The sequence below is a fragment of the Cebus imitator genome, unplaced genomic scaffold, assembly GCF_001604975.1.
Source record: "Cebus imitator isolate Cc_AM_T3 unplaced genomic scaffold, Cebus_imitator-1.0 Scaffold564, whole genome shotgun sequence".
NCBI classification, from domain to species: Eukaryota; Metazoa; Chordata; class Mammalia; order Primates; family Cebidae; genus Cebus; species Cebus imitator.
This window is the reverse complement of record NW_016107879.1, coordinates 121,221-136,523: the sequence shown is the minus strand read 5'-3', so window position 1 is coordinate 136,523 and position 15,303 is coordinate 121,221.

Here is a 15,303-nt window from a genome sequence, read left to right as displayed (position 1 = left end):
AGGTGGCAGCCGTGAGCCCCCCCGAGCAGTGGGCGCGGAAGCCTGGTGGGTGTGTGAGGTGTAGGAGCCAGCCCTGGAGCGGGGCGCCCGCCTGCAAAGCCACCCTGGGGTGGTAAGCTCAAGACTGCATCACCCACCTCTCTTACTGGCCTGGTGATGATGCCAGGCCTCGATCTAGGGAGTTCCTTGCCCACTTTGAGACCTGGCGAGTCGTTCCACAAACATTGGCCGCGCTTCTTCTTCGGGTGCAAGCTTGGCTCCGGGCACTGTGGACACAGCAGAAATGCTGCCATGCCCACTGTGGGGAAGCTGACCTGCCAGGGGAGAAGCAGACACTGAGCTAGGAGTTACCTGTAGGGTGAAGATTCAGAAACAGGACGAGAGGGCTCTACAGGTAGGATCTGATGGAGGCCAGGGAGGCGTTCTCCAAGAAGTGGCACCTGGTTGACCTACAGCCGGGCTCAGGTGGTGAAAGTGCTCTGGGCAGGAAGCGCAGCATGGGCAAAGGCCTGGAAGAGACATGGGCAGCCTTGCTTACCGAAGGAAGAGCAGGCAGCCTGGGGGCTCGATCCAAGAGGCTGTGAGTTTAGCAAGGCTTTAAAAAGGCTGGCTTGGCTGGGTTTGGGTGGGGGCTTGGTCAGCTTTGTGTTAAAAGCAGAGCTTTCGGCCAGGTGCAGTGGCTCATGCCTGTATTCTCAGTACTTTGGAAGGCCGAGGTGGGTGGACCATAAGGTCAGGAGATCTAGATCAATCTGGCCAACATAGTGAAACCCTGTCTCTACTAAAAATACAAAAGATTAGCCAGGCATGGTGGCACGTGCCTGTAATGCCAGCCACTCGGGAGGCTGAGGCAGGAGAATTGCGTGAACCCGGGAGGCAGAGGTTCCAGTGAGCTGAGATTGTGCCACTGCACTCCAGCCTGGATGGCAGTGCGAGGCTCCATCTCAAAAAANAAAAAAAAAAAAAAAAAAAAAAAAAAAAAAAAAAAGTGAGCAGAGCAAGCACCTCCCAGGCAGGGCAGAGGCATGAGTTGCTGACAAAAATTCTCCATGAAAGTAGCCACTGCTGCCAAGAAATAGAGAATCCCATGGTGCACATTATCCAGAAAGACAGCGGAGACTCTGGTCGGTGAGCTACATGGAAGTGACGCCGGTCGTTCAGGACAAGCCATTTGAAGAGGCTCACCAGCAACCTGGGCGCAGGATCCCGACGACGTGCCTGTGAGTTCCTGAGTTCCTCCCCTCGTCTTCCCCTGTCGTCCCAGCTGGCCAGCGTGACTTTTTGGTAACTCATCTGCACTGAGTTTTTCCAAAGCAGACAACGTTTCCATGAGAACATCAGCTCTCTCTCTCGGAGACTCATATTTCATCAGTGAGTTTAAGGATTCATTTAATTTCCTGGTTGCCGTTACAAGTACGGCAGGCCCGGGCCGAGCTGGGAACAGGTCAGACCGACTGCTGCTGGGCCGGGAATGAGCGTGAGCATCTGGACCCTGGCCTTTCGTGGCTGAGGAAGTGGGCCAGCATGTCAGCAGGAGTGGGGGTCAGTAGCCTGGTGAGCCCGTGTGGCGGAAGTCAGGGGAGACTCAGATGACTGACTGAGGCTGCTCCGGGTGCTGTGGACACACTGTGAGCTGGTTTGCTGCATTTTTAGAAGCAGCCACGTGGCCTCCTTAGTGGGAGACCTCTGAGAGGCTCTACTTTGCTCACTGCTTGCTGTGTGACCGTAGGCAAGTTACTCACCTTCTCTGAGGCTCACTTCCTCCTACCCTTGCAGTGAGGTTGCAACAAGAATGTGGACAAAGGAGGCAGAGTCCCGTGCACGGGCTGGCTCCGCAGTCTGATCTCTATCTACCTGGCGCCTTTTGGAGCCAGTGGGCATTTGTGGGAGGCAGGTCCTGCCCTGGGTCATAGCCAAGGGGTCCTGTGGAACCCATGGGGCTCCCTCTTCCACACAGACGCGTGTGCTTTGGATCGGGGGTAAGCAGGCTCTCTGGTATCCTGGGTCTCGCCCCCGAGCCCTAGCTGTGCAACTCTGCCTCCCTGAACCCAGGGCCTGGTGGAGGCGGGAGGGCCTGGGATGGCCATCAGGTCAGCCTGTCGTCGGGGGTGTCAGGCTGGAGCCACAGGATGTTTGGTTTCTCACGAGCCATTGTGGTCCCAGGGGAGGGGCTGTTGTGCTCTGGGGATGTGGACACGCCAGAAGCAGTGACCGTGGCACTCCAAAGGGGCCCCGACTCTGTCCATCTTGATCACCCAGGCCAGGAATGTGGTGGCAGAAAGGCCCCTGAGATGAAGGCCCTGATAGGTCCTGGGGCGGGGGCAGGGGCGTCTTCCCCTTACAAAGGATGTGGGTCACGGTGAGTGGTCTTGCCACAATGTGGGAGGACAGGCAACTCAAGGTGGCTCCTGAGAGATGCTCCCAAGGTAATCTGATCTCACCGCTGCCTCCTTAACCCTCCATGGCTCCCCAGTGCCAGATAAGAAGGTCTGATGGCTTTGGCCGGACTGCTGGCTGCCTCCGTGCAGCTCCCCACCCACCATGACCAGCTCACACCCCACTGCTCAGATTCTCTCTCTTTTTTTTTTTGTTCTTGTTTCCCAATTCGGAGTGCAATGGCACAATCTCGGCTCACCACAACCTCCGTCTCCAGGGTTCAAGTGATTCTCCTGCCTCAGCCTCCCAAGTAGCTGGGATTACAGGCATGTGCCACCATGTCTGGCTAATTTTTTGTTTTTAGTAGAGACAGGGTTTCTCCACGTTGGTCAGGCTGGTCTTGAACTCCCAACGTCAGGTGATCCGCCCACCTTGGCCTTCCAAAGTGCTGGGATTATAGGCGAGAGCCACCACGCCCAGACCACTCCTCAGATTCTAACACTTCTATGCGCCCCCTGCAAAGGCTGTCCCCATCTTCTCTTATGCCACCATTTCAAAGGCATCTGATCTTTGAAAAGCTGTTGGCTTTCCTGCTCCAGGGCCCAGCAGGGCCAGGGTCATCTGTGCTGCACTCCAGCGCGTGACAGCTGCTGGCCCCATGCTCTGCTTCCCCCACCGCCTCCCCGCTCTGAAGTGTAGGGCCTCCCTGGCACAGCCAAGCCCTCCATAAATATTTATTTGCTGAATTGATCGACGGATGAATGAATCATCCTGCAAATACGACTTTTTCCCACTTAATAAGTATACTCTGCCATTTTCCCACAATATTACATGATCTTTGTAAACACTGTGACTTCTGTCCAGAGGGCAGATATAATAGAACATGGTTATTTCACCATTTAACTACTCTGCTCTGTTTCTAATATTAGATGGTTTCCAACTTTATTTCTATTATAAACAAGGCTATGATGAACATCTTTGTGCATAAGGGTTTTTTTTTCCCCCTATATTTCGGATGTGATCTTCCAAAGCAGAATCTCTGGATTTGGGGCTATAAATTTAAGGTCCTCAAAAGCATCCATTTATATAGAAAACAATAATGTGTTTTATATTTCAAAGTAGCTAGAAGAGAGGACTTGAAATGTTTCTAACACATAGAGATGACCAGTACTCAAGGTGATTGACACCCCAAACACCCTGACCTGAGCATTCCATGTTCTGTGCATAGGGCCAGGCACAGTGGCTCATGCCTATAATCCCAGCAGATGGGAGGCGGAGGCAGGAGGGTCACTTGATCCCAGGACTTCAAGAACAGTCCGGGCAACATAGTGAGACCTTGTCTCTACAAACAAACAAACAAAAAATTGAAAATTAGCCGGGCATGGTAGCACACCCCTGTGGTCCCAGCTACTCAGGATGCTGAGGCAGAAGGATCGCTTGAACCCAGGAGGCCAAGGCCTCAGTGAGCTATGAATACCCCAATGCACTCCAGCCTGGGTGACAGAGCAAGAACCTGTCTCAAAACACAAACACAAACACCACACACACACACACACACACACACACACACACACACGAGGTACGTGCCAAGGTAAAATCCCACAAAAACATTCTATGCATATAACAAAATATCACCGTATCCCATAAGCAGTGAAACATTACGTATCAATTGAAAAGCGTCTGCTGATGCTGTTTGGAGTTACTGGGTTGGGGGGCGGCGGGGGCTGCCTGTTTAACCACATTCTCACCAGCATTGTTTTTTCCTACTTTGTTTTGTCTTTGTTAATTGGCAAGCAGGCAATGACACTTAACTTTTAGATTTTTTGCTTTTTTTAGAGACGGGTTTTCACCATGTTGGTCAGGCTGGTCTCAAACTCCTGACCTCAGGTGATCTGCCCATCTCAGCCTCCCAAAGTGCTGGGATTACAGGCGTGAGCCGCCATGCCTGGCCAATTTTTAGTTTTTAATAAGTTGTTTTTTTTTGTTTTGTTTTCAGATGGAATTTTGCTCTTGTCAGCCAGGCTGGAGTACCACGGCGCCATCTTGGCTCACTGCAACCTCTGTCTCCCGAATTCAAGCGATTCGCCTGCCTCGGCCTCCTGAGTAGCTGGGATTACAGGCGTACGACATCATGCCTGGCGAATTTTTGTATATTTAGTAGAGACAGAGTTTCACCATGTTGGTCAGGCTGGTCTCGAACTCCAGACCTTGTGATCCACATGCGTCGGCCTCCCAAAGTGCTGGTGCTGGGATTATAGGCATGAGCCACCGCACCCAGCCTCCTTTCTTTTTTTTTTTTTTTTTGAGATGGGGGTTTTCCCTCTGTCACCCAGGCTGGAGTGCAGTGGTGCAATCTCAGCTCACTGCAGCCTTAAACACCTGGGCGGAAGCAAGCATTTCACCTCAGTCTCCAGAGCAGCTGGGATTACAGACATGCACCATCACACTTCACTAATTTTTAATGTTTAACTTTTCTGTAGAGACAGGGCCTCCCCACGTTGCCCAAGTTGGAGTGCAGTGGTGCAATATCTGCTTGCTGCAGCCTCTGCCTCCTGGGTTCAAGTTATCCTCCCACCTCAGCCTCCCAAGTAACTGGGAGTACAGGCATGTGCCACCACGCCAGGCTTGTTGTTGTATTTTTAGTAGAGGTGAGGTTTTTACCATGTTGTCCAGGCTGATCTCGAACTCCTGACCTCAAGTGATCCGCCTGCCTCAGCCTCCCAAAGTGCTGGGATGACAGGCGTGAGCTGCCGCGCCTGGCCTGGGTGGCAGTTTTGAGACAGTACTTGGTTTCTCTTCCTGCACCGAATGTGGCCGCAGGGCTGATATCCCTCTATGAGTTGCATTGACGTTGGGGTTTCTCCTCCGTGTCCCTTTATCTCCTGGGGGCCTTGGTAGCTTTCTTAGAAATGTGGGTGACTCTAGAGGGTGTAAACATGAGCCCTTTCCTGTCCTGAGCAGAGAGTTCATGCCAGTCTGTGTTCCTTTTACTCGGGCCTGTCACCTGTCACGCCACGGTACTTGCTGATGAGTTTTCCACGAGGTGGGCGCTGGAGGTCTCATAGGCCAAACCCTGGGGATATTTCTATTCCTTGGTTCTGTGGGAGGTCAGGGAGGGCCTGAGGGGAGCAGAGGGTGGAGGAACCTTGAGGCAGGGCAGTAGCAGCCCCAGGAGCATCTCAGGCAGCCCCGCTGAGAGCAGCGAGGGTCTCTATTTTTTTATTTCTATTTTTTTGAGAGAGTCTCACTCTGTCACCCAGGCTGGAGTGCAGTGGTAGGATCTCAGTTCACTGCAACCTCCACCTCCTCCCAGGCTGAAGTGATTCTTCTGCCTCAGCCTCCTGAGTAGCTGAGATTACAGGTGCCTGCCACCACACCTGGCTAACTTTTGTAATTTTAGTAGAGATGGAGTTTCACCATGTTGGCCAGGCTGGTCTTGAACTCCTGACCTCGTGATCTGCCCACCTCGGCCTCCCAAAGTTCTGGGAGGGTCTGTTTTTCAGGGTGGGCCACAGGCAAGATCCCCAGCCAAAAGTAGAGGGGCGTCTCCACCTGCCCGTACAGCCCCAGCCCCAGACTTAGCCCCTGACTACACTCGAAACAAAATGCAGAGTCCCTGGCTCAGCCCTGCAAGGGCCGTCCTCCCTGCCTTCACCACCCCAGCCCTCTGCAGGTTGTGGGCAGCCTCACTGCTGGCCTGGCTGGAACTCCTGCACCCCAGGGCTTTTGCAATTGATGGACACCCTCCCGGCTGGGTGGCTCCTTCTTGCCACCAGGGTCTTCGCTTGGATGTCACCTCCCTAGGCAGGTCTTCCTGGTCAAGTTGTCACCTGTCTCCCTGGCTACGTCCCTCTCACCCGCTCAGGCTGTAGACCTACGACATGCTCACCACCATCCGGAGTGACTTTTTGGGCTCTTTGTTTCTCGTATCGTCCGAGTGCGTCACAGGCGTGGGCCCCGTAGACCCAGGGGCAGGCCCCTCTCACATCCTCCCCCTGCAGGGACCGGTGCCAGGCTGGCACTAAGAGGAGGTCAGTGAGCACAGAAGGGCACTGGGCAGGAAGAGTGGGTGGCACTGCGCGGTCTTCCCCGCTGTCAGAGGCACAGCCCCATCTGCTGCTGCAGTCACACCGACTGGCCACTGCCCGGCTCCATCCTCATGGACAGGGGAGCTAGGGGTGAGGCGGGCCATGGAAGGGTGGCCTGGAGCTAGGCCCTGGCACTCTCCAAGGACAGGGGTCATGCTCTTCTTGGACCAGGACTCAAGTTCTAGCTTCATCCCCACTCAGCAGCCTCTCCTGCAGGACCAGCCATCAGGGTGGTCAGCTGTCCCAGAGGCCCGCCTGGTCGGTCTAGAGAGGACATCAGACTCGGGGTTGCTGCTAGTGACCTCTGGGGTCCTGCCTGTGTAGAGACCCTAAGACCTTCTCACCTGAGCCTCTCACACTGCCTGCTCTGCAATGCTCCTTATGAGGGGTATGGGGAAGGGAGGGACAACCCCCATTTTGCAGGGAGAAACCAGGCTCAGAGGGGCAAAGGGACTGTCCCACTCACGGCGAGGGAAGAGGTAGAATCCGGGTGGAAATTGAGTCTGTCTGACTGTTCAACCTCTGCTTCAACCATGAAGACTTAGTGCTGTGTGACCTCGGGCAGATGGCTTCACCTCTCTGAGCTGTTTCCTCATTGGTAAAAGGAGGATGATAGTGACCACACATACCTCCTGGGATAATCCTGGGGCCTGAGAGAGAAAGCACACTTCCCGGACTCAGTGAGGCGAGCTTCATCTCACACTGTGGCTCCTGGCTCTGGCCTGCAGGACTAGCACCTGCTCCTGGTCCAGTGCGCTCCTCCCTACACCCAACCCCTCCTGGGTCATGACAAGGCCGCCCTTGGGGAACTGCAACCCTGAGATCATGGAGGGAAGCCGACTTCTGAAAGGCTGGTCCCTGTCTTTGTTCAGCCATAGTAATCTAGGACCTCAGCTCTGGGTCACAAAACCCGATCACCATCCCTGCAGGGTCTCCAGGTGGGTGGAGCATAGCTGGCACCTGGCCAGCAGGGATTAGGGGCTCCCACCTGTGCTGGGCTGGGCTCGAAGTCATGCTCTGGGGGAGGAGGGCTGCCTGGTCCCCTGTGCCAGGGAGAGGCTACATGGCTGGAGCTGAGGTCTACACGGGGCCTGGCTCAGATGCAAGTCCCGCTGCGTGCGTGGTGAGGGCCCCTGGCTGAGCCTCCTCATCCAAGTGCCCCAGGAAGGGCTGCTAGAGATCAGACCTCCAGGAAGGTGGCAGATACCACCAACACCCTGCGGCCACTGCTTTTGCCAACACTGTGGGAGGAGCGGAGGGCCCGGGCCGGGGGACTGAGCACCAGCATTCGGGTGGAGACTGCCACTTCCAGTGTCCAGGGCTGGGTCAGCTCGGCCAAGGGGTCCAGGGTAGCTCAGCACAGCTGCCCTCGGAGCCCGCTAGCCCTGAAGGCTTCCTTCGCCCTCAGGACTGTGGGTTTTTTTTTTTTTTTTTTTTTTTTTTGAGATGGGGTTTTTTTTTTTTTTTTTTTTTTTTTTTTTTTTGAGATGGAGTTTCGCTCTTGTTGCCCAGACTGGAGTGCAATGGCACAATCTCAGCTCACTGCAACCTCTGCCACTCAGATTCAAGCAATTCTCCTGCCTCAGCCTCCCAAGTAGCTGGGATTATAGGCGCCCTACCATGCCTGGCTAATGTTTTGTATATTTAGTTGAGACAGAGTTTCACCATGTTGGCCAGGCTGATCTCAAACTCCCAACTTCGGCTGATTCTCCTGCCTAGGCATCCCAAAGTGCTGGGATTATAAGTGTGAGGCATCGCACTGGGCTGGGACAGTGGGTCTGTGGGAGATGCTGGCCCGGCCAATCCCTCTTACCTGGCCCCACTAGGGGGAGGTTGGGAGTGACAGGTGAGGACACCAGCCCAAAAAACTTGCCACTGCCCAGGGAGGAGCCTCTGTGACAGCCACTCAGCGTCTTGCTGGAAAAGCCTCTAATGGAGGGTTGTCAGGCTTGGGCTGGGGAAGCTCTGATGGCTGGGCTTGAAGTGGGACCGACAGCACAGTGACCTCCAGCAGGTGGTCTCTGGCTGAGCTGGCAGTAAATAACATCATTCCCGCAGCAGGTCAGAGGACACCCGTATTCTTCTGTGCTCTTGACATTTAAAGAAGCTGCCAGGAACAAAACAAAACAAAAAAACCACTTGACAGCCCCAGGAGGCACACAGGTGGGTGGACGACAAACTGTGATGCCCACTCTAAGGAGGACTGTGTCACTGGCCCTGAATATCCCTTTTCTCTTTTCTCTGCAGCAATAGAAACCCTGAGTTTTGGCTGGCACTGGCTGCATGGAGTAAAAACTACATTTCCCAGCCTCCCTTGCAGCTTGGATTGGCCATATGACTGAAGGCTGGCTAATGGAAGGTACATAACAGTAGTGGGTGTGGCTTCTAGGAGATGACCTTTGACGAAGGAGACCAACCTGTCTTCTTTGCTACCGCTGGTTGGAATGTGGATAGGATGGCTGGAGCCTAAGCAGCATTTTGTACCATGAAGTCAAAGCTACATGACAAATCTGAAGGAAAATGTTGGAGGGACCTGGGTCCTTGATGAATCTGAGCAAGCTCATCACCCTGGACTTCCTTTACATGAGAAACACCAGTTTCATCTTATTTAGGGTACATGTATCTTAAATTTGCTGACCTGCATAGCTAAGCTGAATTCTATTATAACTCATAGAGGGAAAACAGATACTCTGGGAGGTTCAACTCAGACCAAGATGAACCGTGGCCCCAAACCCATTGGATCCTGAAAGCAAGCCTTTCCTGTGCACCTTGAGGTGGGGTGCAGGTCGGGTGAGCATTGGGAGGACCCACCCTCCTGCCGAGAGGTCTGGGGATGCCCCAAATGCGGCCTTGGTGAGCCTCAAGGGAACTGTGACTCTTACCCCACTCTGGCCTGTCTACCTTATGCTAAAGGCCTGACGTGTCCCGAAACAATGATGCCCATATTTCAGTGACAATATCTTCCCCTGAATCTCCAGTCCGTAGAGAATGTGTGTATGTTGGGGGCGGCAGTCACTGTGCCTGGTGCAGAGTGGCCTCTCAGGCCCAGTCTCCTGTCTAAGCTCTTCCCTCACAGCTAGGGACTTCAGGCTTTACCCCTGGGCCTCAGTCTCCCTACCTGTAAAATGGGAATCATAGTGGCCATCCTTGCAGGGTCACTGGGTGAGTTCAGTGGATGATGGGTGAAAAGCGCCCAGCCCATGACAGAGCACCATGTATGCTAACTCAGTCAGCGTGAACGACCCATGGGATGCCCCTGTAAATCACAGGTTCCTAAATTCTAGGGCATCTGAACCACCTACTGTGCTTGAAACACGCAGATTGCTGGGCATCACCTCAGGGTTCTGGTTCAGCAGATCTGGGGTGGGGCCTGAAATGCAAATTTCAAGAACCACTGGTTTAAATCAAGAACCCTAAGACACGCCAGGCATGGTGGTTCACGCCTGTAATCCAAGCACTTTGGGAGGCCCAGGCTGGTGGAAGCCTGAGTGACACAGCAAGACTCTGTCAAAAAACAAGCAAACAAACAACATAGCCTAAGACAAAAAAACATGGAATCAAGATCCTGTTAAGACCATTTGAGCCCAAGACTAGCCGGGCAGCTGGGTGTGAATTTGGCTTCAGTTCTTGCAAGCTGTATGACCTTGGGCAAGACCTTCTTCTCTGATGCACCTATCACCTGGGGAGAATTAGAATCCAACTCAGAGAGCGGAGGTGAAGTCAAAGCAACATGGCCCCAGGTGGGAGCAGCACCGCTGAACGTGTCCCTTCCTCCTCTCCCCGCCATGGTCACCACCACCATCATCATTATTTTGCATAGCTCTGCTGCCCATCCTTCCTCCAGTGACAAGGATGGGCACATGCTGCACACCCTACTCAGGCAGCAGGCCCACTGCCTCCTCCTCCTCCGTGCCAGGCTCGGCCCTTTTGCCTGGGGAGGGGGCCCTCTGCCCTCCGTGTGCTACTGGGGCTTGCCGGGATGCCCAGGCATGGTCCGTCCTGACTCCTTCCCTGACTGCCTGCTCAGGGTGAATCAGCAGCTGCCACAGCCTGTCACCGGCAGAGAGAGAGGCACCATTGCCCACCAGCCGGAAAGACGGATGGATTGAAAAACCCAGCAAGGTGTCCTCAGCCGACTCTGCCTATACCTGAAGCTTGTCCCTGAGATCGCTGCCATCTGCTGGTAGGCCTCAGTACTGCATGTATTGGTGCCCTCCCAGACCACCTGGGACAACCCCGCTCCCACCTCCGATGCCACAGATTGTCCCCAAGGGTGGGGAGGGCCTGCCCAGCCCCACTCTCCTAGAAAGACTTGCAGACCACATGTCTGTGCCAGAAGATGCATGGAGGTATCATTCATATGTGACACCATTCACATACCGTACCATCCACCCATTTAAGGAGTGCAATTATTTTATTCAGTGCGCTGTGACCATCACCACCATCTATCCCAGAACACTTTCATCATCCCAAAAGAAACTCCATACTGTGAGCTGGGCGCAGTGGATCGTGCCAGTAATCCCAGCACTTTGGGAAGCCGAGGCTAGCGGATCACAGGGTCAGGAGCTCGAGATTGGCCTGGCCAATATGGTGAAATCCTGTCTCTACTAAAAATACAAAAATTATCACAGCATGGTGATGGGTGCCCATAATCCCAGCCACTTGGGAGGCTGAGGCAGGAGAATTGCTTGAACCCGGAAGACGGAGGTTGCAGTGAGCCGAGATCATGCCATTGCACTCCGACCTGGGCAATAAAGTGAGACTCGCCTCAGAAAAAAAAGAAAGAAAAAGAAAAAAAACCCATACCAATGAGCAGTATCTCCACTTTCCCTCTCAGCTCCTGGAAGTCACTAATCTACTTTTCATCTCTATGGATTTGATTGTTGTGGACATTTCATAGGAATGGAGTCGTAAGTGTGTCCCTTTGGGCTAGCTTCCTTCGCTTAGCACCCGGCCCTCCAGGCTCATGTGTGCTGTAAGACGTATGAGCACTTCATTCCTTCTCCTGGTGAACACCATTCCATCCTACGCCCGTAGCACTGTACACATAGAGCATCGTGGATGCTACAGCACAAAGTGGATACGTTGCATTTACCTGTCAATCACTTGGTGGGCACTTGGCTTGCTGCCACGCGCTGGCTGTCATGAATAATGCTGTTAGAAACGTTGGCATACAGGTTTTTGTGTGGGCGTGTGTTTGCACTTCTCTGGGGTAAATACCCAGGAGTGAATCGCCGGGTCATGCGTAGCTCTCTGCTCTGCAGTTTCAGAATGGCCACACAATTTTCCCACCTCTCACTTCTTGGCATCTGCCTGTTCTAGCTCCCCTCCTTGGGCTCCATGTGACATAAGCATTGGAGTCTGAGAGATCTTGCAATCAGCCCTGGCATGTCCCTCACTGGCTGTGTGACCTTGAGAAAATTGCTTCATCTCTCTGAGCCTCAGGTTTCCCATCTGCAAAAGATGAATCATGGCAGAACGTTGTAGACACTGGCACTGTTCCACCCATAACCCTCAGTCCTCACCTTTCTGCACACAGAGGCCCCAGGGCTTCCCATCGCAAGTCCTGGGATTCTTGTCTGAGTGGAGCAGGCTGGAAGTTGGGGAGTGTCTGTTCCCGGGAGTAGTCCTCAACTGAAGGCAGACTTGAGCTGGTGGAAATAAAGAGCCCAGGTGCCTCACCTGCATGTGGGGGACTGGTGGGGACAGCAGTGAGTGGACAATTAACTAGACAATTATAGATTATGTTGGGTTCTTTGAAGGGAAATAACAAGGCACTGTAAGAACAAAATGAGAAGGGGCCCCAGTTTGAAGTAGGGAGATCGTGGTAGGTCTCTCTGAAGAGGTGACACCTTTAGAAGTAAAGATTGTAAAGGGAACCAACTGATGAAGAGTGGATGGAAGACTGTTTTCAAGAGGCATCATATGCAAAGGTCCTGGGGCAGGGAAGAGCTTGAGATCAGCAGATATGTCAGAGTGCTTTATCTGGCCTCAGCCTGTGGCCCAGGTTGATCTGATTCCAAGGCCTGAGACTGTAAACACTCCTTACCAGGCAGCCAGTTCTCTCTGCCCTGTCTTCTCCACCCTGCCTTCAGCCCTGCGATCTGGGCCTTTCCACATTCCAGGGCCACCCTGTGAAACTGCAAGGTTCTGATGCACAAGGAGAGGTAGCACCACCTCTGCCCATCCTGCCCAGCAGAGGGTCTGGCATTTGCCTGCATGGCCGCTGCTGCACTCTCTACTGAGGCTCCAGGCCCACTGATGGATGCCCATATGCTTGCTGGATGGATGGTAGATGAGTGAATGGATGGGGGATGGATGAATGCGTAGATGGATGGAAGGATGGAAGAATGGGTGGATGGCTGGATGAATGAAGGATGGATGGAAGGATAGAAGGATGGATAGGTAGATGGATGAAAAGATGGAAGATAGATTGGTAGATGAATGGGTAGATGAATGGGTGGATGGATGAACAAATGATGGATGGATGGAAGGATAGAAGGATGGATGGATGGATGAAAAGATGGAAGATGGATGGGTAGATGAATGCATAGCAGATGAGCAGATGAATGTGTGGACAGGTGGATGGATGGATGGATGAATGATGGATGGATAGAAGGGATAATAGGTAGATGAATGAAAAGATGGAAGATAGATTGATAGATGAATGGGTAGATGAATGGATGGATGGATGGATGAATGATGGATGGATGGAAGGATAGAAGGATGAATTGAAGATGAATGGAAAGATGGAAGATGGATGGATAAATGAATGGATAGTAGATTAGTAGATGAATGGGCTGATGGATGGATAAATGAATGATGAATGGATGGATGGATGCATGGATGGATGGAAAGATGGATGATGAATGATGGATGGATAGTAGATAAGTGGAGAACGGATGGAAGATGAATTACAGTGCTTTTCTCCTGAACTATACAAAAGACAGATAAATGTGTTTATCAGTGATAATAAATGAATTTTTTAAATTTCTGTCTTGAAACCAGCCTGCCCAAAGAGTGACATCTCCCAGGATCTCCCAGCCCACCACCAACACTCACTGTGTCCTCTAGACTTTTCCATTCATTCCCCGCCTTCCAGGCCCAGGCCAGCAGCCCCTCCAGCGAGAGTGCTGCTGAGAGGGCACCTGGAGGAGGTGTGCTCTGTTTCTCTGCACTGTGGCGCCCCGCCGCTGGCTGGAGAGCAGGGCCAGGTTTCTCCCGCGTCCTCTCCTGGCTGTGCAGTGCAGCTGCTATTTACAGATCACTCATCATCTGTGTGGCCTCAGCAGCTCTCAGTGACTACTGTGGGAGCCCCACTTGACAGATGGGAACACTGAGGCTGGGGAGAGCAGAGGGTGGTTCTGGGTCACATGGCTGCAAATGCTGTCGTGATCAAACAACAGAAGTGACCAAGGCCACATTTGAATTGGCGGGTCTGATAACAGCACCTGTGCTGGCTTTTAACTCTCCCAGAAGCTCCTCTGCCACAGTCCTCTTCCTCGGTGTGGACACAGGGCCGGCCAGGCCCTCAGGCACAAGTGTGGGCTGCCCCTGGTATTCCAGCCTTTGCAGCCTGAGGGGGAACAGAGGTCAGCTCCAGGGACTATATCTGTCGCAGTCCTGGAATGCTGAGGCACAGTGGCTGTTGGATGGGTGGGCACTAATTATAGGCCTGCTGGTTCACCTTTCCGAGTCCTTCAACCCCTGGGAGGCAGGAGGCCTCTGAACCCACCGAGGGGTTCAAAGGCCCGCTCTGAGCAGCTGAAGTTGGGGCACCCGGGGCCGTCCTGCCCTCCCCATTGAAGGCACTGATTCCATTGGAGGCAGAGAAGGTTGGGTGGGCTCCAGGGCTGGGATGCAGGGGGCTGGGCAATGGAGGTCCTTATTCTCTCTCTCTCTCTTTTTTTTTTTTTCTTTTTCTTTTTTTAACACAGAGTCTCACTCTGTCACCCAGGCTGGAGAGCAGTGACGCGATCTCAGCTCACTGTAACCTCCACTTCCCAGGTTCAAGCAATTCTCTGCCTCAACCTCCTGAGTAGCTGGGATTACAGGTGCCTACCACCATGCCCAGCTAATTTTTGCATTCTTAGTAGAGATGAGGTTTCACCATCTTGACCAGGCCGGTCTTGAACTCCTGACCTTGTGATCCACCTGCCTCAGCCTCCCAAAGTGCTGGGATTACAGGCGTGAGCCACTGAGCCCAGCCCGGGCTTCCTTATTCTCTTGGCTTCACCCAGGCAAGCCCATCTTCTCCTGTGGGGCAAGCGGGGATGGACCAGACCCCAGCCAAGCGCTCCTCCTGCCTGTGCCCACCCTGGAGAGCACCGTGCAGGCCAACTGGGCAGGCAGGGGGTCCACTAGCCACTCCAAGAGGACCCTTTTTCCTTTTTTCCTTAATTCAGCAATGGTTGTTGGGTGCCACCAATGCTCTCAACTAGTGCTTTCCATGGGGAGGGCATGAACATGAATGATAGCACCACTGCCGTCAAGGTGCTGCAGAGTGTGTGATTGAGTGTGTTGAGGACTTTCACAACCTGTAACCATCAACATCACCATCACCTCCACCACTACCACCATCACCATCACCATCATCACTATCATCACCATCATCACCATCACCATCACCATCATCACCGTCACCATCATCACCGTCACCATCATCACCATCACCATCATCACCATCACCACCACCATCATCACCATCACCACCATCACCACCATCACCACCACCACCACCATCACCATCATCACCGTCACCATCATCACCATCACCATCACCACCATCACCACCACCACCACCACCACCGTCACCATCACCATCATCACCATCACCACC